General features: G+C 34.1%; 1 long non-coding RNA gene and 1 pseudogene across 1 annotated transcript; both read left to right on the top strand.

The window, feature by feature from the left end:
* Positions 1-6,219: 6,219 nt before the first annotated feature.
* Positions 6,220-8,422, top strand: LOC145801953 (uncharacterized). Its single transcript, XR_014343898.1, has 3 exons — positions 6,220-6,350; positions 7,657-7,698; positions 8,145-8,422. It is a non-coding gene; the product is annotated as an uncharacterized LOC145801953 (long non-coding RNA).
* A 12,571-nt stretch (positions 8,423-20,993) lies between these two features.
* LOC114311883 (syntaxin-71 pseudogene) lies at positions 20,994-21,546 on the top strand (annotated as a pseudogene).
* Positions 21,547-26,128: the final 4,582 nt, after the last annotated feature.

The raw sequence follows: 26,128 nt of genomic DNA, 5'->3' as shown, positions 1-26,128 counted from the left end.
ACCAATTGTTGCACAAGAACCTCAGCGTAGTAAAAGGATTATTAGATCTCCAGTTAAGTTATCGCTATTAAATGAGATTTATCAGATAGAATCAGGATTGTCTGATGATGATTCATTTACATACGAAGAGGCAATTAAAGACAAAGATGTTGGGCATTCGCAAAAAGACATGGAATCTGAAATGGATTCAATGTATTCTAATAAGGTTTGGACCTTAGTAGATAAACCTGACAGCATTAAACCCATAGGTTGCAAATGGGTATATAAAAGAAGATTAGGACCCAATGGAAAGGTAGAGACCTACAAAGCAAGACTAGCGGCGAAAGGGTATAACCAAAGAGCTGGTATCGATTATGAATAAACTTTTTCGCCAGTAGCCATGCTAAAGTCTGTAAAGATTCTTTTGTCAATTGTTGCACACCATGATTTTGAAATTTGGTAAATGGATGTTAAAACCACATTCTTGAATGGCTATATTGAAGAAGAAATTTATATGCACCAACCAGAAGGTTTTACATCTCATGGTGAAGAAAATAAAGTGTGCAAATTAACGAGGTCCATTTATGGCCTCAAGCAAGCATCTTGGAGTTGGTATATTTGTTTTGACGAGGCAATCAAATCGTTTGGTTTTTTTGCAAAATATGGATGAACCTTGTGTTTACAAGAAGGTCAATGGGAGTGCCAAAGTATTTTGGGTTCTCTATGTTGATGACATACTACTTATTGGGAATGATGTAGGAATAATGTCATCAGTCAAAGTTTGGTTATCTAATCACTTTGCAACGAAAGACCTTGGTGAAGCTAGTTATATACTCGGGATCAAATTGTTTAGAGACCGAAAGAAAAGATTACTTGGTCTTTCACAAGTCGATTATATTAACGAAGTCTTGGCAAGATTTAGCATGCAAGATTCCAAGAAAGGCTTCCTACCCTTTAGGCATGGAATTCGTCTCTCTAAGGGAATGGCACCAAAAACACAAGGGGAGAGAGAGAAAATGAGAAATATTCCTTATGCTTTGGCAGTGGTAAGTCTCATGTATGCAATGTTTTGTACTAGGCCTGACATTTGTTACATAGTGAGCATTGTGCATAGATACCAATCCAATCCAGGTCCAGAGCATTAGACAGCAGTGAAACACATTTTGAAATATTTGAAAAGGACTAAACACTATTTTCTAGTGCTTGGTAGTTTTAATTTGGTTGTTGAAGGTTCATTGATTCAGATTTTCAATCTAATATCGATGATAGAAAATCCACTTCTGGATTTGTGTTCACTCTTGGAAAGGGAGCAATAAGTTGGAGAAGTTGCAAACAAGATACTACTGCAGATTCTACAATTGAATCAGAGTATGTGGCTACAAGTGAAGCTGCAAAGGAAGCTATTTGGATTCGCAAGTTCATTCAAGAACTGGGTGTTGTCCTAACAATTCAAGAACTGGGTGATATGAGAGGCTTGTATAAATTAATTAACTATTCATTTAATTTTGATATTGTCAATCAGTGATGCCAAATCAAAGGCTATACACGGACATGTTGGGTTATGTGAGTGGTGATTGATTTATATAGGTGCTTAACATGGAATCCACCATTCTCAAAATGAGAAAATATATTCAAATAATTCTTCCTATTAATGTAGGACCAAAAGAAAACCGGCCTATAATTTTTCATAAAAATATTTTTATACATGTATAATTACAAAAGTACTATTTTTGAAAAATGGCATCCAATTAGAAGAAGGGAAAATTTAGAATTCGCCTACATGAGCTAGGGTTTTTTGATAGTGATGAATTTGTCCATACCTAGTAGCTCATGTGGAATATAATTTGGTGGAAGGAAGTTTGTGACCAATTGTAAGAAAGGGCCTCACTTGTAATTCTCTACTTTTAGGGATTTAATTGTAACGTGTTGATGGACATTATTGCAATTAGTGGAAGTTCTATATTATCTATTTAAAAGATAATTAAATGAAAAATTGGATAAGTTGTATCCTGCAAATTCAAAATAAAAGATACATATTATATTTTATGCCCAAAACTGAAAGATAGAGATCCTTATGGATCCCACCTACATGCAAACTCTATCATGTATTGTGCATATATCAGACGTATTTGATACAAAAATTGGCTATTAAAATTTTTAAAGTTTGTAGAAAATACACCAAAAAAAAGAAAGAAAGCAAGAGGGTGCAATGTGAATCACTTTGGAGGTGAGACATTTGGATCGCTTGGTGAGAAACTAACAACAACACGCTTGGATTGAGGTATTTTAGATTCTGTAATTAGGTGGTGTTTCTTTGAAAGATTGTTTTTGCAAATAAAATTTTGCCGCTATAGCGATCCCGGTTATCCCTTTACTGTTCTGTTGTATTCCGGACTCAGTTCCGTGAAGTTGGTAGTTGTATCTATCTTGTTGTCGTCCTTTAATTCCGCTTGATTGAGTTTTAGGATGTATTGGGCAGAGTTGTTACAGGTTGGTTAGGCTTTGGTTTCAATTCTTTGTTGCTCAGTTTTCTGGAGGTCCGCTCGAGCGGGTCTTCTTGCGCTCAAGCGGAGATTACACGCTCCCAGTATTTTGGTGCTCTGCAGAACTTCTGCGAGCATGTTTTTCATGCTCGAGCGGGTTTCTTTACGCTCGAGCGGTGGTGCTCGAGCGGGTAGTACTTTTTGGTGTAAGTTCTGGGAGGGGGAAATCTACGCTCGAGCGGACTGGTTTTCGCGCTCGAGCGGATGTACTTTATTCTTGTGTCTTGGCGCTCGAGCGGGCCTTCTTGCGCTCGAGTGTACCTAGTTTTTTATTCTTGACGCTTGAGCGTTGTGTTCTCTGCTCGAGCGGGAATGTCGTATATCAGTTGGCAGCTGGGCGTTTTAAATTCTCTTTTTACTTTCTCTCTCTCCCTCTTACTTTCTAAAAAGACATTTTGAGAGTTCCTCTCTCAAGAAACTCCCTTCTCTCTAGGGTTTGATCTAGTTAGAGTGTTTCCTTTTCCTCCGGCCTTTGTAAAAGTTGGGTTGATCGTCGAGGGCTATCCATTGATCCGAGAATATTGAGTTTTGGAGCACGTTGAGTTTCTTCACCTTCTTCCCTTGAGCTCCGAATTTGAGGTAGGGATTCCTACTCACTCTTATGGGTTTTAACCTAGATTTTGAGCTTATTGTTTAAATGGTTGATTTTGAGACTTAGGGTTTCAAAATGTGTTAAAGATGGTTTTGTGATTTTGGGCTCATAATATGTATTTTGGGTTTCAAAATGATGATATAGTTGTTGGTTGGTGATATTTGAACCTTTGAGTTGATATTGAGAGTTGGGGGTAAAAGCCCTAATTTGTTGTTTAAAATTAATTGGTATAATTAATTTGGGAAAATTGTAGCTATATGGAATTGAGTTGGAAATAATGAAATTGGTTCATTATATGGTAGAATAGTGGAGTTAGATTTATTATTCGCTTACTTTTGAAAACATTGATAGTTTATCTGTTGGAGCTTTTATTATCTGTTTAGAAATAATTGCTTGGACTACCGGTGGAAGGTAGTTTTGATTGTTGTAGACAATGCATGATGATTAGGCAAACTAAAACTAATCAATTGGATATGTTATAGAGTATGACGGTTGATAGAATACATTAACGTTATGTATTGATTGATTGTGTATATGACCTTTGTGTATATACGTTGTGTGTGTGGGAGGAGATAGGGGATGTACTCCATGGTTTAGGGGAAGATAGGGGATGGACCTCTAAACCGGATGTTGTTTGGGAGGAGATAGGGGATGGACTCCACTGATACAGCTCATATGCTTGTCAGATAATGTGTTGATACAGCTCATATGCTTATCTTTGAAAGTGTTGATACAGCTCATATGCTTATCATTGGAAGTGTTGATATAACTAATATGCATATCTGTTGAAATGTGGATACAGTTTGTATGCTTATCTGTTGAGATGTTGATACAACTAGTATGTTTATCTATTGTAAAAATGGGAAATGTTTAATATGAGTCACTGTCTCATATAAGTGGTTGGCCAGGTTCTGAGCCGTTGATGTAAATTGTGAAATTGATAAGAAATGGAAATTGAAATGAAACATGAACATAGTGGTCATGAAATGGAAATGGGTTATGAATTAGTTTATGGAAATTGAACATTTATCAATTGCTAATGACTTAGTCATTGCTCATACTGTGTTTAGCATATCTCTACTGGGCGTTGGCTCACCTTTTATGGGACATTATTTTCAGCGTAAATTGTGAAATTGATAAGAAATGGAAATTGAAATGAAACATGAACATAGTGGTCATGAAATGGAAATGGGTTATGAATTGGTTTATGGAAATTGAACATTTATGAATTGCTAATGTCTTAGTCATTGCCCATACTGTGTTTAGCATATCTCTACTGGGCGTTGGCTCACCCTTTATGGGACATTATTTTCAGGTACAGGTAGTATGCCACCTCCAAAGACATAGCTTGGATGATGATGAGAGTTGAAGACTTTTTTTGTTTATTTTGTTTGTATTGCATGTATATCAAGCCAAGGGCTATTTTGTATAGAGTTAGTACTCTCCTTTTGTGTAACCAGGTGTTGACTTGGAAAGCTGTAAGCCTATAGGGCATTTGCTTTTGTTGTTAACATGTAATACAGTTGTAAGAATTACTCTGATGAATAGAAATGGTTGGTTTCTTTTATATCAATGCATGTCTAAAGTGATGGGTTTTATGTATTATTTTGAGGGCGTTACAGCCGCAAACTTTCACATCATAGATTTCTAAGAATTGATTTCATGCTTTGAAGAAACAAGAACAAAGTTTTGAAAATCATGAGCTCATGAAGTTTGATTCTAATTTTGACAAATTAAAGGAGTTTTGATGTAAATGGTTTGAAATTGGGTTTGATATGAAGAAAATTAATTAAATATAAATTTGGACAAGCTAATGAGTAAATTATGATTTGAGATTGACAATTAAGAATTGGTTTGATTTTGATAAATATTTGGACATGCAAATGCTTTTCTAAGAGTTTTATGGCTTTAATTTCATATTGTAAAGAAAAAGAGAAAAAGTTTTGCAAACATTGCATGCATGGGATTTTTAGCTTTAATCACGCAATTAAAGAGGTTTTAAGGCAAATGATTTGGAAATTGATCATGCATTTATATTTCTTCATGAAATTACATAATTTAAGAAGGGTTTTGCATGAGGTTTGGTAAGAATTTGAGTAAGTGAAGCTTTGATCCTTGATGAACTTTTGAATAGCACAAAAATTCCCAAAACCGTACGTGCGGTTGTGAGCCCCGCACGTTCAGTACGAACCAAAACATGGTCACAGTTTCTAAAATAACGGCACATGTGGCTGGGACTCCCACACGTGCGGAACATAGTGAATGTGTGTTTTGATCTTCTTTTTCCCTTCCGAACACCCCTATGCATATATTAAGACTAATCGGGAAATAAAATATACTTTGAAATCGACTCCAATTAAACTAATTGAATGAAGGAAACTAAAGTTAGTTAAGTGCTTTTGTTTTATCAAATTGTGTGTGTATTATGTAGGTCAGTCATACGAGGAGACTTACCAGAACTAGACTCACTGTGAGTAATGTCTTTGTAAAGATATTTTTGTATAAATGGTATTGAAAATGTTATAACATGAGATGTTTTATGAAATTTGTATATTGTCTATGAAATGTTCCGATATGATAAATGCTCTGATACAAGTATTTTTTGAAATGATCAGATATGCTATGAAATTCCGAAATGCTTATGATATGATAAGTTTTATAGAAATTATGTTGTGCTAAGAATGAATGAGTTTTTCCTTTTGTTTATCTGTTGTGGCATCCTCTAGTAAATTCTCGATGATGTTATATATTGGACCTAAGGTTGTTCTGTCATATTTGTCATATGTTGGACCTAAAGTCGTTCTGTTACAGCTGTTATATATTGGACCTGAGATCGTTCTGCCAGATATTGGACTAGAGGTCGTTCTGCCATGTATTGGACCAGAGGTTGTTCTGTTTACTTTTCTTAATGCTATTGGATGTACCACATAGTTTGCTTAGCTTTGAGAAGTTTGATGAAACTTATGTATGTTATATCTCTGAACGATGTTTTGAATATGATAAGAATGTTTTCAAAAATTTGGAACTCATTCATTAACTCTTTTATATTGATGTTTGTCATTGGCCTTTAGCTCACTCTCTTCCTTTATATGTATGTAAGTATTCAACAAAAGTTTCAAGTTTAGAGTTTTTCTTGTCAACCTTTGTGAAGCTTTTGGAAATGTCACCCGAGCCGAGGCCCGTGATTTCTTTCTTTGGAAAGTTTTTAAGACGTCGAGATTTGTAAATTTATAAATGTAAATGTTGTTGGATGTATATATATATATATGTTATGTGTATTTAATAATATATGTATGCATTTGTTATATCATTTATGCATTGCTCAATGGACGAAATTATTTTTGTTGCTTCCACTTCAAGCCCCATTACACTTAAATATTTTGTGATTTGTTAAGAAGGCTGTAATAACTGTGACACGTATTATGCTGTTAATTGTTAATTTTGAATGTTACTTAAGTGCTTAATGTGAATTTCGATGTTAATTATGTGTTTATTATGATTTTTGTCTTCATATCTGTTAAATGTAGGAATATCCATTGTGAATTCTGTTAGGAACTGAAATTTAAGGCCTTAACGGTGATAGAAACCGAAATTGACTAGTCTAATAGACTACTTGGAATATTTAGAATCTTATGGAAGATTTAATTAGAATTTGATTCAGAACAAAATAATTAGAATTAAGCTAGATTAACTAGCTTAAACTAATCTAGACTATAAAAATAAAATATGAGCTTATTGAATTCATTTTCTTCATCATCTTTTGAGCTAAACACTTGTAGAGAGAAAGTGAGAACATCACCTAGAGAGAGAGGGAGGAGTATTGAAAGGATTTGAAGGAGAATAGAAGAATTGACTCAAGAATTTGCTAAGGAGAGCTCAATTAAAGGCCCTAGGTAAGCTTTTGAACCTTAATTTAGTAAATTAAGTCAGTAAAGATGTGAATTTAAGAGGATTATGTGATTAAATATAAGAATTGAGCTTAGGATGAGGAAATTGGTGCTAATTCACACATGCGTGCATAATTCATCACCCTAAGTTAGAATTTCATCAATTCTTTACATGCGTGAGGCTATACTTGCCAAGTTTTGAGAATTCATCATGATTTTTGACTTACTATCTCAGTTGTTCATGTTTTGACTCAAATTCATTATATGCATGTTTTAAGTATGAAGTTGTAAGCATGATTTTGAAGAATTAACAAGTTTTGAACTTTGATTTTGCAAATTGGCATTGTGTCTTTGTTCTTGGGTGAGTTTCTACGTGTTTTGAGCTCACTTTGACCCCATCCAGTACTTTTGCAATCAAACCACACTGCTTGAGCAACCAAAGGTGCGCTCGAGCGAAGTGCCCTGTTTCCAGCATTTTTGAAACACACTCCCGTTTGCAAGTTTTCATCCTCATGCTCTCATTGGCATCATTGGGCATTGTATAGGCATTCTTAATAAGAAACTGAGTTAAAAATACATTAAAAGAGGATTGGAATAATTAGAACATTGCTTGGAAACATGTGTTTCAATGTAACTCTGTTATGTGGTTGTGCAGGTTATACGCTATGTTCTGACCAACTTCTCTGAGGAGCCATCTGTGAGTAATAACTTTGTAAAGTTACGTTTGTTTAAAATTATTTTCAGAATTACAAGTTATGTTATGTTTCAAAACTGATAATTTATGTAATGAATGAATGATTGTCCTTTTCTGAAATGTATTCATGGCATCCTTTAATAGTTGTTTATGTTATCTGTTATCAGAGATCTCTGTTGGTTCCAACTCTTGGAACTATCTGTCTAACCTCAATGGTTATCTATTTTGATTTTGCATAATCATCTGTCTAATTTGTTCTGGTCTTATATGATCATCTGCTCTATTTTGCTATTGGATGTACCACGTATGTTTGTTACAAGTATGAGTATGTTTCTGTTATGAACTAAAACTCTGATTCAGGAATTTATACTTCTGGACATTATTCATCAACCCTTTATGTTGTTGTTATTCATTGGGCTATAGCTCACCTTATCTATATATGTCTGTAGGTGATCGTGCGCAAGACCAAGCTTAGAGGCGTTTGTCTGAACTCTGTTTTTGTAAAGCCAACCTTTGTGCCTCACATCGAGGTTTCGAAAATGTCAAGGCTTCTTGTGTTTGTGGAGTTATCCCTCTTAATATATAATTAAGTTGTTTTGAAGGGAGATGACAATATTTCTGTATATAGAGTTTTAACCCTTATCTCATGACAGTATTATATGTATAATATTATGATGTTACGTTTATGTATGTATATATTTTTGCAAGTTTCTTCTGTCTCATAAAAGTTTGCACAACTCATTGGACGTTATATTTTAATTTGAATGCTTCTGCAAGCCCCTATAATTATGTTTCTATCTAAATAGGCCTTTGGTAATTACGGATTACTGGCCAGTCACCTCACTAATCCCTTGGGACGGGGATTGGGTCGTGACAAAAGTAGTAGATAATCTATGATTACTGGCTGGTCACCACTGTAACCTCTAGAAGTGGGTTGAGGTCGTGACAAAGTAGTATCAGAGCACAAATTACTTTCTTACGCACTTGTTCATTTTAGCATTAAGAATTTGTAGAATGAAATTTTAGGAATGCTTTCACGTTATGAATGTGTTTGTGCTTAAGTGTGTTATATGTAATCTAAGTTTAGTGTTGAGACATAAGAGTTGAGAAGTATTGTGGGAATTTGATATTGCAAGGAATTAGAATCTTCGATGGGAGTTATGTTGGTTATATGTATATCAGATTTTGGGAATGTTGGAGAAAGTCGAAGTGCTATAGGAATTATTTGATAATCAAATGAAGTGTATGAGATTATGGTGATAGTGATATAATTGTTTGGTATGTAAGATGGTCTATTGTTTTAGCAAGGAATCTATTGTGTGAAATGTTGAACCTTAGAGTCTCATACTTTTGTTGAATAACCTTGAAAGTTTGATTGGAATCATGTTTGGCCAGCATAATTACGAATCGAAAATTCTAAGTAAATTCCATGGGAATGAATAGGTTAGAGGAAATATCATTTTACCCTCCAAACTTTCACAAATTTTTCAATTTGACCGCCATACTTCGATTAATATTAATTTTACACCCAAACTTTTGAAATTTTGATCAATTTGGCCCTTGCCGTCACATTCCGTCTACAATTGGAATGAATGTGCTGACGTGGCACCAAAATTCATTTGGAATTTCATTTTACCCCCCAAACTATACCTTAAAAATCAATTTGCCCCCAAAATATAAAAAAAAAATTAAATATTTAATAAATAAGTTTTTTTTTTCTTTTCTTTTTTATATCTCAATAATGAAAAAATTAAAATTTAAATAATATATACTCTGCAAAATATATATATATATAAATTCTCATTTAGAATTATCTTGAAACTACAAAGCATGGGTGCTTCGACAAATATGTCGTACCCGTATCGGGTGCTTATCAAATTTTGAAATTTTTTTCCCACTCAATTTTGAAATTACTATTAGTAGATCAATTCTAATGAAATTAATTTGGGTAGTAAACTAGTTACAATTGTGTGCGCACACACACATAAAGTAGCTAAGAAACTTTCAGCTCAATAAGTTTCTCCAGGATCGACTCAAGATAATATCAGACCTATGAAGCACTGGTACGGGTATGAGTACTTGTATTGGTACGATACGGGTACGTTGACACCGTAAAATCTAAAAAAAAAGTAAGGTACAAGTGTAACTTAATACATTTGTAAAAAAATATTTGTTTCTAATTTGGAATAATATAAAAAATGATTAAATGGTTTAATTTGTTAAATCCAACACACAATTGACATTTAATGTCAAACGTATAGGTATAAGATAAACCAAAATTAAATATCATTATATTAAATAACTTACAAATCATAGCTTAATTTTAAAACCATGCTAAGCACAAAACTAAAAATGAAAAAGAAGTCTAGTAAAAAGAATTTTATCTTTGTAATAGAAGAAAATATTGTTTTGAGTGAAGTATGGCTCTGCTTGGGTATATACTAGATATGTCTAGGTACGCCAAAAATTAAGAAGAAAAATTTTGAGTACATGTTTTGTGTTCGGTACGAGTACAATATATTTGTCAAATTATTCATGCTTCATAGTCTCAAGATAATTCTAAATGAGAATTTTTATATTTTTTATTATTTTCTTTACAAATGATATATTATTTAAAATTTAATTTTTTCATTATTGAGATAAAAAATTATTTATTGAATATTTAAATTTATTTAAAAAAAATATTTGTGGGGTAAAATAAAATTCCAAATGAATTTTGATGCCACGTTAGCACATTACATCCAATTGTAGACAAAATGTGACGACATGGGCCAAATTGATCAAAATTTCAAAAGTTTGGGTGTAAAATTGATACTAATCAAAGTTTGGTGGTCAAATTGAAAAACACGTGAAAGTTTGGGAGGGAAAATGATATTTCCTCAATAGGTTACCCTACAAATGTCCTTGTACGATTGTATGTGTTATGTTTAATTGTATATGTTGTGTGTTTTATGTTATATTCTAAGTTAGTCTATATTAGCCTAAATATCATTAACCATTTTATTGTGCCTTTAGGAAGGACGGTGAAAAGTAAAAATGAAAAAGAAGTTGAGTCCTTGGCAGAATGATTAGATAAAATAGAAGAAGTGCTTGAGGGTGTAATGGAAGCTATGTAGCAATGCTATGATAAATTGCAAGATCAAAAGACGAAGTTGGGCGTGATGACAAGGAAGGAACCAAAGAGTACGTCTAGGAATTTTGTGGTAAGAGAGGCAAGTAATTCTAAGCAAGGTTGTAGACGGAGTAGGTCTGCCCCAATATGTTCAACGTGTTTCAAGTCTCATAGGGGGTTGTGACATTGGCTTACTGGAGCATGTTTTAGATGTGGAGAAATAGGGCATCAAGTGAAGAATTGTCCAAAGACTTAAGGATATCTCAAGTTATTCAATCACTTTAAAGGTTAGTACTTAATAAAGAGATCAATGGTTAGTACTTAATGAAGAGATCAATGGGAACATGTTAAGTACATGCAAGAATTCTTAAGTTAGAAATTGAATATATATATGTCTTTATTTGTATTTGTCTTATTCGATTTTTGATAAATTCAGGATCCATTTACTTGGCCATCTGAAATGTGACCCCGAAATTGCTAGAATTGGTACTATATGACTAAGATTTAAACCAATGAAACTAAGCCTATTTAATGTTAGAATGAGAACAACTTAATTTATTAAGACCATATTGTCAACATTGGAAGAAAAATACTTTGACCTCTCAGAAAAGGAAGACATGGTAATTTTCGTATATGAACAATTATTAGACGCGGAATGATAATTGAGGCTTTTGCTTTTGTTTCTGTTTTGTCAAGTTTATTAAGTCTGATTACGTCATGTACTTTTGTGGACATGTTTGTGTAAGATAAGAGTTGTACACCACTTTGGTAGAATTACACTTGTATCACACCCTTTTTGAAATGTGGAAATCTTAATTGACTAAATACAAAATAGGAGTTTAGCCTCAAGACTAATTTAATAATAGTTTTTTTGTCATTTGATAATTGAAAAGAGTCATGTATGTATAAGAATTTGAATATCAATTTGTTGAATTAGAAACGACAATATGGATTATTTTAGAATGGCATCAAGAACTAAAATGATGAAAGTATGAATTAGTTTCAACAATCATTTGGTATATGTAAATCATGAAGTATTATAATGCAGCGGGAAAAACATTTAGATCATACCTTTAGGTGATAGAACCTCGTGGGTAAATCACGTGCTTCCAGAATCCGAACAACAAACCCAGCAGTGGAGTGATACTACAAAATGAGTATCACCCACACAAGTCACAGTACAAAATGGCTTAATCGTCGTTGTTTAATGGGAGAAAGTCAGAGAGAGAGTCTGGGAAAAAAAGGTTATGGGTAAAAACCACGTAACGTATCTGATATCAATATGTTAGACAACCGTATAATCTGATATATAACCAATATCTATCTATACATTTATCCATATCTATTGATATGATAGATATAGATATCCTGAATGGTTATCCAAATAAATTTGAATTCAAATTCAAACTTACATGGATAAGGTTCAAAAGGTTCAGGTTCAAAAGGTTCAAAGGGTCATGCCACATGGGCGCCCAATTTCTAACATCTCCCACTCGAACATGAGTTGGCATGACACTGCCACATCTCTATCTCAATCTCCCCAAAAAAGAATAATCTCATACTAGCCAATGCACCGTGCGACTGCTGAGAACACCTACATGTGGGAGCTCTATACTAGAAACTCAAAATGAGCCAGCATAGAGACATCAACCCAAAAAGAACAGAAATAGTGTCTCATATACCCCAGACCCATCTAATTACACCGGTCCAAAAAACATCTCTAATCCCTCAAAAAAAGCATGTTTGACCCTCTCAATTCTTGCAATATATTCACACTCAATCCGCCTCTCATACAGAGCGATGTGAGTTGCCGGCAGTGAATATACAACAGTGGTGTAATACTAGATGATCTTCACTTTGCCCTCATGCCATTTAGTTTAAGATTGACCGCTTTCCTAGTGATGTCCCTTAAGGCCGAATCATACATGACCGCAGGCAACATACCAAAGTAGCAGAACATCAACCCCTTACCTTATGACATAGTCAAAAGTCACAAAAGGGTACATAAACGAAAGTCATATCAATAATGACACATAAGACTCACACAGTGAGGAAATAGGGATTCATTCTCTCACCTCATTACTCGGTCGCCTAGCACATGTAGTATGAATACATGTTACGGCGGAGTAACTCTTCCAAAAGAGTGACGTCATACTTGATACACCGTACATATATTAGTCTAGTCGCTTTCTAGCGCCTAACCCGAATTCTCTATTTGCTCGCCTTCTAGGCGCCAAATGAGATCTCGCTTCTGGCTAATCATAACAGGCACAACATGGAAAGTAACATCCATGTTTGGTCCTTAACACGACCTCATCTTGGTTATAACCAAGGCGACATGCATAGTGGATAATTTAAGCCTCTCTCGGCTCCAAATAAAAATAAGCCACTAGTCTCATCCTTGCTCTCTCCCAAGCGCCAAAGGCGATTGCTCGTGTGAGTGAGCCAATCTTGCCTGCTGACATCATCATATGCTAATCATTATGACACAAACCATAATAGTGTCAACATCCCATCATCTCACAACAAATAAGTGATCGATTTTAAAAAACACAACCACAGTCTGCGCAATTCTAGATTCCAAGCATATGCCTTATCAGCACCTCTTGCGATAAGAATATACAACGGAATCCACCAGTTGCGCCTCACATGAAGTGGTTCAAGATCACTACCTCTTGCGCAATTACCTCTCTAAAGATATTTTGGTGACCAATTTGCGTTCATTCTTAATGCGCCCAACTAGCGCAGATGCGCCCAACTAGCGCATTGAATCTTACAAGGAGCAAATTAATATACTACTAGTAAAGCATTCTATCCACAGTCTAATGAGCAAGGTCAATGTCTAAACAACTCAGTTGACCATTTACCAAAGATAACACTTAGCATGCCGAATACGCCCACATAGCGTACTTCAGGCTCCCACAACAAAAAAGATCAAGGAATATAGGTCATCTGTTTCTCCCAAAGACAATCCGAGGATACACTCAATAGCTAAGGCTCTGGCTTTTACCGATAGGTAAGTCAATGGGTTTGCAATTTTGCATCTAGAATTATTCTAGGATATTCCTTATATAAGTCATCGAAAACAAACCGAAAATTTTCCCAAAACAATCCCTAAGGATCGTACATCCGAGCATATAAATTACATCACCCAGGTCCATCATATCTAAAATAAAGGATTGCCCACCCTAGGTGGCGACAACCTTATAAATTCCTGGCTCATAATGACTAAGTAAGGAAAAAACTTCTTTTGGACCATTGATCATGCCTCAGTGGTCTTCATCGATCATCGTTGGCCTATCATGGCTTGACGAAATCTAAGAACCACTATTTGGATAACTATTTTAGGCTGTAAAAGATTTATTGGAACTAGCAACCTTTTTGCGCTCCTAACTTTTCACCATAAAAGCAGAAGGTAAATCCCTATAGATCTACTTATCCAATTCTCTAACGAGAAAATTGGGTCACAATGTCCACAAATCAATGTTCCGAACTTATGTCAATCATAGCCTAAGTCGAAATAACCTCACTCTCCAGGAGGAAGTCTTCTCATGGTGTACACTTTTCTCAATGGTGCAACTTTTCGGTATCTAGCGAGCCTTATGCCTCAACAATGACTATCCAAATTGCGCATAACCTCAGAACAGTTTCGCGTCATAATGGAAAGTCAACCAAATTATAGAAATTGTTAATCCTCAAAGACTTTGTCTTAAACTGCGCAACATTAATCCACTTTCTAAAAACAGGGGACTAAAGCCTTTGGCATTATCCTAGGCTATTTATCATCTTGCGGAGCAATCATGAATGTTTCCTTCTCAATCACCCAGTGATGACGTGGAAAATTTTCATATTCACTACCACGCAACTAAGAATATAGAGTATTCTTCTCTAATGGAGTAATCCATTAGTAGGCACATCGCTCCCATATGTGTTTACAAGACAACATACAATAATGCACCATAGAACTCTAGGTCTTAACTTCGCAACCTTATGAGAAGTAAAAATAAAGATAAGCTGCTTAATGGTTACAGATCGCCCATAGATGGCTCTCCACTAACCCATTACTCAAATGGAGTGTAAAATTTGATATGGAGGGCACTTAATTAGGGATATAGGCAACAAACTAGTGCAATTCCCAATTGGGAAACATTTTGCGCCATTATCCACCTAACATTAATAATACTTAATTTCTTCTCTCTACTACACCATTGTGTTGTTGAGTACTAGGAATAAACAATTTTCTAAGCATCCATTTCTCTTCATAGAGTTTTCTAAAATAACTCAAATAGATACTCGTCACCTTGGTCAAAACTAAAAGCACAAAAGCTCTTATCTAATTGATCTCGACCTCATATGTGCAATGTCAAAAAAACATCTCAAAACTTTTGACTTATGAGAGATCAAATAGTATTGACTCAGATGCGTATCGTAATCTATAAATGTGTCAAGATTGAGGCTTAGCTATCATACCCTTACACATATCTAGTCACAAATATCATAGTGGACTAAATGCGCCAATACAAATGACCTTCTACGGCTTTCCTACTTATTTGTGCTCAACCATTGCGAACAAAGTTACACATTCATATGAGAGCAGGATGTCACACGCGAGTGGGCCCAAGAGGGCTTACTCAAAACATCCATGCATCTTCTCATTAATGTGATTAAGTATAATAAGCCACCGGTTCATGACCAATGTCATAAACTAATTCCAATCATCCTAATGTGTGAGTTTTTGAAGACAAGTTTTAAAGGTTTAGGCCCAACTACGCAATAACTCGCGACTAATTCATATTCACTAGATCATAAAAGGATGCCATGGAGATATCAAGTGCGCCTAAGTCACAAATTTAACTAGTAAGTTCTAATCTCCTGCACCTTCAAGTCAATTTTATACTCTATACACTTTAATGCATCTAGTTGAAAGATGATGATACTCCTCTTGCCATATCTATTTCTCGCTTCATAGTTACTTGCAATTAATTCTACTATGCACAAGAAGGAGAGAATAAGCTATCAACTATGACAGCTCCTGAAGTAACTTAAGTGCGAATTAGGCTAAAGAGTCTAATTCAACGCAATGCTCTCACGAGCCATGCGTCAAATTCTTAGAGTCATAACAACCTTGTCGGCCTTGACCTTTTCATTACTATGCTGCAACGTTTGCGCTTAGTGGTAAACATTATTAAAAAAAAAAACGTTAGCCTAGCTAAGGAATCATACAAAGAAGCCCCTCCTCATGTCTCACACTCAAGTGTGGAAACAGTAAGTGTCTAGACTTAAACAAGTTGGCAATGCAAATAGATTTTGCAGCCACTAAGCGCTAATCTTTTAGCTTCATGTGATATTTCAACGCACACTATTATAGTGCATGAAATTTTGCTCCATCCACTCCCAATAATTGGGTAGAAATCAAAACACTGCTCATACTGGCTACTCGTCTTACACTTAATGACTAATTTATTTAAGCTCGCATTTCTTGGATGACGTGACTCTTGAATGTTACTTCATCCAATGATGTACATTATTTACAAGTCAAATTACAAAGTCAATTCGCGCAGCTCAATAGTCAAGATCATATACAGATCTATTGAGGGCTTACTAATTTCATAACTCCAAAACTCGCCAATCAAAACTACTTAGCGTGCTGCTAATCATAGCGCACACATTAGTTTTTATTGTGCCAAACAAGGCAACAAAAAAAACACGGCGACTTTGAGTCATGTTTCCTTACTTTGGCTCAATTAAGGTCTGACCTAAAGTCTCCAAGACTTTTGCTCATCTAAAGAATAGAATTACATTGTTCACATTTGAACATCTTTACACCAAATTAACTTCCATAAGCTAAGTCAATTTAGAGAGAAATTCGCATTGGGATTAATTTGATTAGCATAATATAATTTTGCCGCAAAAATCTAAATTAAATAGTGACAATATTACACAAGTCGCAAGTTCGAAAATCCACTATGCTCGTAATCATTTCTTGCGCCACAGGTGACAATTATCCAAAAATTAATTTAATTTATGCGCAAAATATTGGTTTTCGGGAGTTAATCTACAAAGATTTCTCTCAACCGAATAACCTCCCACTGACTATGGCATGTCTAAAGCATGATAAAAAAAAATCCTAATTCCATACAATAGCATCATAATATAGATTCACAACCAACTCATGCTATGTCAATATTAATAATGGAATTTAAACAAATAATAATTAATCATGCTATTCTAATTACAACATATTAGAAACTCTTGGCAAAAAACAACAATATGTTGTATTTAATATTCAAATTATGCCATAACAGAAAGTATATCACTTCTGAAAATTTCTGAAATTTTCTGGTATTTTTTGAAATTTTAAATAACTAATAAACACACATAAAATTAGAAATAAATATTCCAGAATCTGGTAAAATGCAATAACCATACCAGTAAATAGTAAACTACAACAATAGTCTACAATAAAAAATTTAGCCCCAGAAACTTAATCATGCAACACCAGATGCATTTTAAAGTAGAAATAATGAATTATTATTTCAGGAAAAATATTTTTTATTTTCATAAAATTTTGAAAATTTTACATAAGATAGAAAATTTAATTCTGAGTCTAACAGTCCCAATCACACTTAAAACAAAGCTATAACGAATTAATTATGACCATTTAACGCGATTCAGAATTTAAAACAAAACAAACAGACCCTTAACATCAGCAGCCAAGCCGGCGCTAGAAAAAACGGCGCGGCTCAGAGGCGGCTCAGCGCCCGGCGCGCGTGTGCTAAGCGCGGACGGCGCGCGCGTGTCAGCGCGTGGCGGCGCGTCTCAGCGCGTGAGAGCGCGTGGAGGCGCGTCTTAGTGCGTGAGAGCGCGTGGAGGCGCGTGGTAGCGCGTGTCGGCCGCTGACGGCATCATTTGGTGCGTGAGGAACACGCTCCGCCTTCTGGGGTGTTTTCTAGTCCAATTTCGGTACTCCCGAACTTCATTTTCCAAAATAAATACATTTATGGCATTAAAAAGGATATTTAATGAACATAAAAATGAGATTTTTTTTTTACACTCTCAATCTAATGAGAGTGGAAGTGCAGAAACCATGCACTTCATCTTCCTCCATTAATTTTCATGCGTCTAATGAGTATATATATTTATATAAAAATATACACATATTTTAATGCATAAAAAAATAAGCACGAAAAAACCCATTTTGGCTCTGATACCAATGTAAATCATGAAGTATTATAACGCAGCGGGCAAAACATTTAGATCATACCTTTAGGTGATAGAACCTCGTGGGTAAATCACGTGCTTCCAGAATCCGCACAACGAACCCAGGAGTGGAGTGATACTACAAAATGAGCATCACGCACACAAGTCACAGTGCAAAATGGCTTAATCGTCGTTGTTTAATGGGAGAGAGTCAGAGAGAGAGTCTGGAAAAAAAAGGTTATGGGTAAAAACCACATAACGTATCTGATATCAATATGTTAGACTACCGTATAATCTGATATATAACCAATATCTATCTATACATCTATCCATATCTATTGATATGATAGATATAGATATCCTGAATGGTTATCCAAATATGTTTGAATTCAAATTCAAACTTACATGGATAAGGTTCAAAAGGTTCAGGTTCAAAAGGTTCAAAAGGTCATGCCACATGGGCGCCCAATTTCTAACAGTATAAAAAAGATTGTCAAAATAGAAAATTTTGATTTAACAAAAGTATACTAGTTCGTAAAATTGTAATTAGGACAAAGGAATCAGACATTGTGAAATATTTGAAATTGAAAGCAAAGATCCAACCAAAGACTAGGAAAGAAAAATTAAAAAGAAGGAAGTTTGAGATGTAAGGCGAAGATCAAGCTCAAGACCCAAAAAGAGTAGTAGGATATAATTATATTAGAGTGCGTAATGGAAACAAAAAGAACAGTACCATAAATCAATTTCGAGGATGAAATTTTAAAATGAGGGAAGATTATAACACTCCAAATAATGCCAATTACAATAATTAATATTGATCACCTTTAAATGCCTAGAATCAAAATAAGCCTATTTGGCTGTATGGAATAATTAAATTGATACTTGGAAAAGAATATAATTAATGAGTTGGAAACAAAATAATCATTAACATGAATAAAAATATTTAATTGAATTTGATTACCTTATATTATTTAAGGAATATAATGTGACTTAATGAAAGGAAATTAAATGGAAATGAAATCCAATTGATTGGGAATATATATATAAATATATATATATATATATATATATATGTCAAAAATTATGAGTCTTACGAAATTAGATCAATTTTAAGAACAATCTTTGAATAAATGTTAATGGATTAAAATTAAGTTAAGAAATAATTTAAAACTTAAAATTGAAATGTTTATATATCTTAGAAATATTAATTGAGAAGCTTAATAGCATTAATATGACGGGAAGAATTTTTAATTTAGAGAGGGAAATTAAGAATTAATTCTAATTGAATGGAGTTAGACATGATTAATTTATTATAATTCATATGTTACTTGTAAAATGTGTATAGTGATTTGTTTAGTGGGGTATTATGAATTGAATTAAAAATTGAAAATCGATATCATTTAAGAAATAAGTGACGAGCTTAATTGAATTGAATCAGTTTAATGTGTAGAGTTTTATGAGAGTTTAATTAAGAGTGTTGGGCCTATTCATTTTAATTGTTTTGCTGGAGAAAACGAGAGAGAGAGAGTGAGTTCAATTCTTTAGAACACATTTGCTGAAAATCTTGAAGAAAAGCTAAGTAAGCTAGGAGAAGTGAAGAAATTGTCAAGAAATTGAAGCTTGAATCTTGTAGACAAGTCACCTAAAAGCTGAAATTAAGAAGTAAATGGGTTTAATTTCATGAAATTAAAAAGGAATTGGCAAAAAGATGAAAAAGTTGATCTAGGTTCATGGTTAAGGAAATTAATTATTTCGGATTTGATTTTCAATGTCTTGCGTGAATTTGAGTTTCATTTTTACAAGTATGAACAAATTCTACAAGTTTTAATACTCTAATTATACATACATCATAGATTTCTAAGAATCGATTTCATGTTTTGAAGAAACAAGAACAAGGTTTTGAAAATCATGAGCTCGTAAAGTTTGATTCTAATTTTGACAAATTAAAAGAGTTTTGATGTAAATGGTTTGAAATTGGGTTTGATATGAAGAAAATTAATTAAATCTAAACATGGACAAGTTAAGGAGTGAATTATGGTTTGAGATTGACAATCAAGAATTGGTTTGATTTTGACAAATATTTTGACATGCAAATGCTTTTCTAAGAGTTTTATGGCTTTAATTTCAGATTGTAAAGAAAAAGAGAAAAAGTTCTGCAAATATTTCATGCATGGGATTTTTAGCTTCAATCATGCAGTTAAAGACATTTTAAGGAAAATGATTTGGAAATTGATCATGTCTTTATATTTCTTTATAAAATTACATAATTTAAGAAGGGTTTTGCATGAGGTTTGGTAAGAATTTGTGCATGTGAAGCTTTGATCCTTGATGAACTTTTGAACAGCACAGTCACAGTTTCTGAAATAACCGCATGTGCGGCTGGGACTCCCGCACGCGCAGAACATAGGGAGTGTCTGTTTTGATCTTCTTTTGACCTTCCGAACACCCCTACGCATATATTACGACTAATTAGGAAACAAAATATACTTAGAAATCGACTCTAATTAAACTGATTGAATGAAGGAAACTAAAGTTAATTAAGTGCTTTTTTTTTTAATTTAATTATGTGTATTATGCAAGTTGGTCATATAAGAAGACTTACCGAAATTAGACTCACTGTGAGTAATATTTTTGTAAAAATATTTTCGTAGAAATGGTTTTGAAAATGCTATAACATGAGATGTTTTATGTAATATGTATATTATTTATGAAATGTTCCAATATGATAAGTGTTCAGATACGAGTATTTTTTGACATGATAAGATATGCTATGAAATTCCGAAATGCTTATGATAAGTTTTACAAAAATTATATATGTTTTGCTAAGAATGAATGAGCTTTCCTTTTTGTTTATCTATTGTGACATCCTCTAATAAATTATCCATGATGTTATATGTTGGACCTAAGATCGTTCTGTCATATCTGTCATAAATTATCCATAGTTATACATACATATATTCTATATACAGTTGTAGAGAGAGAGAAGATGAGTGTGATCGACCTGATAACTCGAGTGGAAGCGATATGTAAGAAATATGAAAAGTACAACATCGACAAGCAGAAGGAGGTCAACGTCTCCAGCGACGATGCTTTCGGTCATCTCTACTCTATCTTCGACTCCGACCTCGATCAAGCCCTCCAGAGATTGGAATCTGTACCAACGGAGAAAAACAGGGAACGACTGTGGTCATCAACGCCGAGATTTGACGAACCAAGGCTCGATTGATCCCGGAACCCCCCAAATTGCAATGACTTGCTCTTAAAAAGGTCAAAGGGCTTTCAAAAGAGGAACTTGAGGCTCGAACTGATTTAGTTTCTACGCTGAAGAGAGGATTGAAGCGGTCCCCGATGGGTCCACAAATGGAGCTAAACGAACAGGTGGATGGGCAGCTTCAGCCTCAAGCACAGAAATTAAATTTGACACTACTTCAGATAGAAGATATGATAGCGAGTACTTTCAGCAAACTGAGGAATCAAACAATTTTAGGAAGTCAGAACAGCAAAATTTTGCCCTCTGGGCTAAGAATGGCGTGCTGTAACCTTGTGCTTCCTCTGGACGACGAGTGGTTTGCACTATCTTCGTAGGCATGGAAGATGTGTACCGTGCTATAAGTAAGTTGTCTTCCAAACTACGTCAATAATCAATGGATACATAGGGGTAAACCACCGAGCTCCGAGCAAAGGGAGGAAAAGACAGAGGATCGGCGAATTCGACAAATCGATGGTTAATTTTCTCTCTTAGTTCAGATTCCTCAAGTTCTGGCCAACTTCCCCAGCCAGAAGCTTTAGAAGAAGAAGAAGAAGCCACAACCTCATTCCATGCAGAAGGTTTTGGGGTAAAAGAAAAGCTTTCAATATCCATTTTTACAAAGTCTTGGACTAAAGAATTATGAACAATAGGTTCGTGATCCAAAGGTCGATGATTTGCAAAACCTACCATGACTTGAATAAATGGAGATGGATAGGTATGGCTAATAAATGCATGGAAATTCTTTTGAGAGCGGACACCATTATCTAATAACTCTTCGTATGCTTGATCTATGTCAAAGAAGGTTTGTTTGGCCATGTGAGCTGTACCAGTCTTTTCGAATGCTCAGATAGTGGGAAATGTTCAAGGTGTAGAAAAGAATTTAATGCAGTCGGTTGCAGTTCTAAGAAGATTTAAAGCCCATGCACGTCCTAGGACGTGGGTAAAGTGCTTTGATCCACTAATATCACCAAGTATTGGGTATATTAGTGCAAGAGATAATGTTGGCTGTATAATTTATTTAAGCCAATCACAATTCGGCACGTCGCATGAAATGGGCAATTTGGAGAGGTAATGCAAAGTGCTAACCACAGTCTGACACGTGTCAACCCATGTTGGTAATAATGGGTTTGCGTAGCACTGGAATGATCAAGAGATATAAGGTGATGTGGCCTAAATGGTTACTCATAAGGTTCAAATTCAAAATCAGGGGAGAAGCTTAACTGCAAACATGGCGTAGTGGGACTGAATGTGAGGAGCATGTTCAGTGATCATGGAGGGACATTTCGACGGTCATGAGCCCACTTCGACGGTTATCATTGAGAAGTACAAATAGCAGAGAAGGCCACAGAAAGGAGGATCCAGACTTAGATAAAAAAAACTAATTTTATCTACTTTATTTTCCTTTCTAGTTTTTGCAGTTCTTTACATTTTTGTACTTCAAATTCCTGTATTGCACTTCATTCATAGGAGTAGTTTCAAATAACTTGTTGCTGTAGACCTCTACGAGACTGAGTCAGATCATTGTAAGTTTTTCATTTTACTTAATGAAATTCTGTGATTTTCTTCACTTAATTGTTGTTTACTAAATTCTCCTAAATAAGCCACCAGTAAAAGTTCTTTTCATTGAGGCTGAAAGAACTAAAACACAATCGCTTGATAATTGGTTGGCAATTAATCTTCTGTAATGACTGATTGATCCTTGCTGGCATGCTTAAAATTACAATACCAACCTTCGAAAGCCAAAAAAGCCAACAGCCGTCAAAGTTTAATTTTTTTATTTATGCTAGAGACCACAAATGAATTATCAAATATTCTACCAAACCTCTCACATGGGTATGAGACTCACACAAATCATATGTGTGTGGGTCCCATACACATGTGAGAGATTTGGTAGAATATTTGGTAATTCATTTGGGTTCTATAGCATTTTCCTAATTTTTTTTTATTTTATAATTTCTATAATTCCATCATTACCCTACTCCCTAACCTTTCTCATTCTCCTTACTCCCAAAACCTGAAAAACCCTAACCCTTACCCTCATTCTCTCTCACCATCACCTCCAATCACCTTCTTCTCTCACATTCTTTCATATTCTTCATCGCATACCCTTTTGCTACAAAATCATTATAATGGAGCAATTCAAGTTTGGGGACATCAAGCACCAACTCAAATTGACTTTCATTGTGGCAATTACGCATCATCAAAAGCTTAACAAAAGGCGAATTGATGTTAAAAACCTCAATATCATCAAATTTAACACATTTTAGACTTAATTCTTCAAGAACAGGGTAGCCAGCAAGAACCCTCTCCAAAGAATCACCATGGAAGAATTGAATAGAATCCAAAAACAGACTCTTGAGATTGGGACAACAAACTGAGCTCGAAACATTAAGAAATAACAAATGAACAAGCATTGTCCAAGAGAAAATACCACGAATTATAACCCCACAATAGGTTTTTTCGAAGAACAGAGCGAGTTCTTAGACCTTAAGCTTCAAAACGATTGATACCCAAGAATTGATGTGGATATTGTCATAGTCTTGGTGAGAATCGAGACAGAAATGATTGTGATAGTGGTGATGGTCGCGGCGGTGAGGCGAAGGGTGGTGGTGTGGTGGTGCCGATAGTGGGCCGATGGAGGTGGTGGTGATGGGAAAACTAGGCTTAAGGTTTTTTAGGTTTTGGATGTAAAGAGAAGGAGGAAGGTTAGAGAGGAGCGTAATAAAGGAATTGTATAAATTATAAAAATATAAAATAAAATAAATAAAATTTGAGGGTGGTTGATTGATCAACGAGTTTTATATTGACTATCATCAATGATTGATTTGTTCTTTCATTCACAAAAAAAAAAAAAAAGGAAGTGTTCTTAGGTGGATTCTGAAAAACTTGGTATGACAATCGAGTCATGCATTGCATTCATACGTTTATTCATATTAAGAATTTGATTATGTGAACTTATATGTACATGTGATACGCTAGCCAGAAAAGAATTTAGACCTTGTGGCGTATGAATAGAAAATCTAGGTAGTGTTTGATTTAGTTTTGGAATCGTGATTTCAATAAAAAAATTTTAAAATTCTTTTGAAAACTCATAACTAAACACATAATTCAAAAAATATTTTCAAAACTCATAACCAAACACAACTTAAAACTCAATTCAAAAGCTCTTTTTAAAACTAATAACCAAATTCTTTTCAAAGCTCTATTTAAAAAAAAAATCATTTTTTTTATTTTGTTCTTTAAAATTAATTTTTATTGTATTTATTTTTTTTTGAAAAAAATATAAAATTTCAAAAAATATTTTGTTTATTTTTATTTTTGAAGAAAAATATTTTTTATTTTTTTTATTTTCTTGAAAAAATTATTTTGTTATTTTTTTAAGTATTGGCCAAATAATTTGTTACGATTTAGATATATATGGGTGATCCAAAAATTTTTAAAATTAAAACAAAATTAAAATATTTAAAAAAAATATTTAAAATAAAAATTGTATATTTAAAAGAAAAAAAATACAACTCATCTTAAATTTTTAAATATTTAAAATATTAAAAAAAATATATAGCGCACACATGTAGTAAATATAGTGCATATTAAAAAAATAAATAAATATTTACAATAAAAAATATTTACCCTAAAAAAATTAATCCAAAAAATTTCTAAATATAACTCAAAACTCAAAACACAACTCAAAACTCTTTTCAAAACTCAAAGTTTTTTTCAAATTTTATAACCAAACAAATTTTTTCTTTTCAAAACTCAACACAAAACACAATTTACACTCAAATCATGATTTTAAAATTAAACTAAATGGAGTAGCTTAGAAAAACTTGAATATGGAACCTTAAAATAGAAAACTTGGCAAGTATTGAAAAGTTGGGGGAATTATTTGAGTTGGAGAATTGAATCAGATAATTTGGAAAATTTTAAGTGGGGAGCTTAATGATCTTAGTCTAACAAGTAGAGTTTAATGAGCACTTATTTAAAAATTAAGTGGGATTAATGAAAGTTAAGTAGAATTAGTTAGGGACTATGTAGGTTTAATTAGGCTAATGAGAATTAGAGATTAAGTATGATTACTTAGAGTTAAGCTTGGTTAATTAGCTAATGGAGTGATTAGTAACTTAAGCTAATTAAGTCCTACAAAAGAGAGACAGATGGAGAAGTTGGGACAAATTGGGTTCTTGAGAGCAAGAAGAGAAGAAAAGGAAAGGAAAAAGAAGGAGAAAGAAGAAGAAAATCAAAAGGAGATTGAATTCAAGCCTAGAAATTCAAGAAAAATCATCAATAGGTAAGGAACTCAACCCTCTACCTAGTATTATTGCTTTAGCTAGAAATTCATTTAGGCTAAGACTTGGAAGGATTTAAATGAAGAAAATATGAAAATGAAACTAGGTTAGATGAATTCATGGATTGAAATTTGTTTTCAGTTGTCTACGCTTTGAAATTTTTGCATACAAATGAGCTTTTGTTGGTTTTGCATCATTACTTCATGTTTTGAAGCCTTGAAATCATGTTTTAGAGATTGAAAGTGAAGGAATGAGAAAGAGTTTGAAAAAGAATGAATCTTGAAGAATTTTTGAAGAAAAATCCTGATTTGATCTTTGAAACTTTGAATTCAATGCATAAACAAATTTTCCCATGGATTGTGCATCATATATAAATATATGTTTTTGTACCTTAGAAATCATGTTAGAGGTTGGGAATGAAGAAAATCAAGTTAGGAAGCCCAAGAACTCGAAGAATAGCTTCAGTCTCTATTTTTGCTTGCTCGGCGCTTAAGCGGCCACCATTGGGCGCATCAACATAGAACACAACCTGTCCCAACTTGACCCACTACTCGAGCAGCCTAGGCCACTGCTCGAGCAGCCCAG

The sequence above is a fragment of the Camellia sinensis genome, chromosome 11 (assembly GCF_055761805.1).
Source record: "Camellia sinensis isolate YWXY chromosome 11, ASM5576180v1, whole genome shotgun sequence".
Taxonomy (NCBI): Eukaryota; Viridiplantae; Streptophyta; class Magnoliopsida; order Ericales; family Theaceae; genus Camellia; species Camellia sinensis.
The sequence above is the reverse complement of the archived record's forward strand: the minus strand, read 5'-3'. Positions and strand labels throughout refer to the sequence as shown.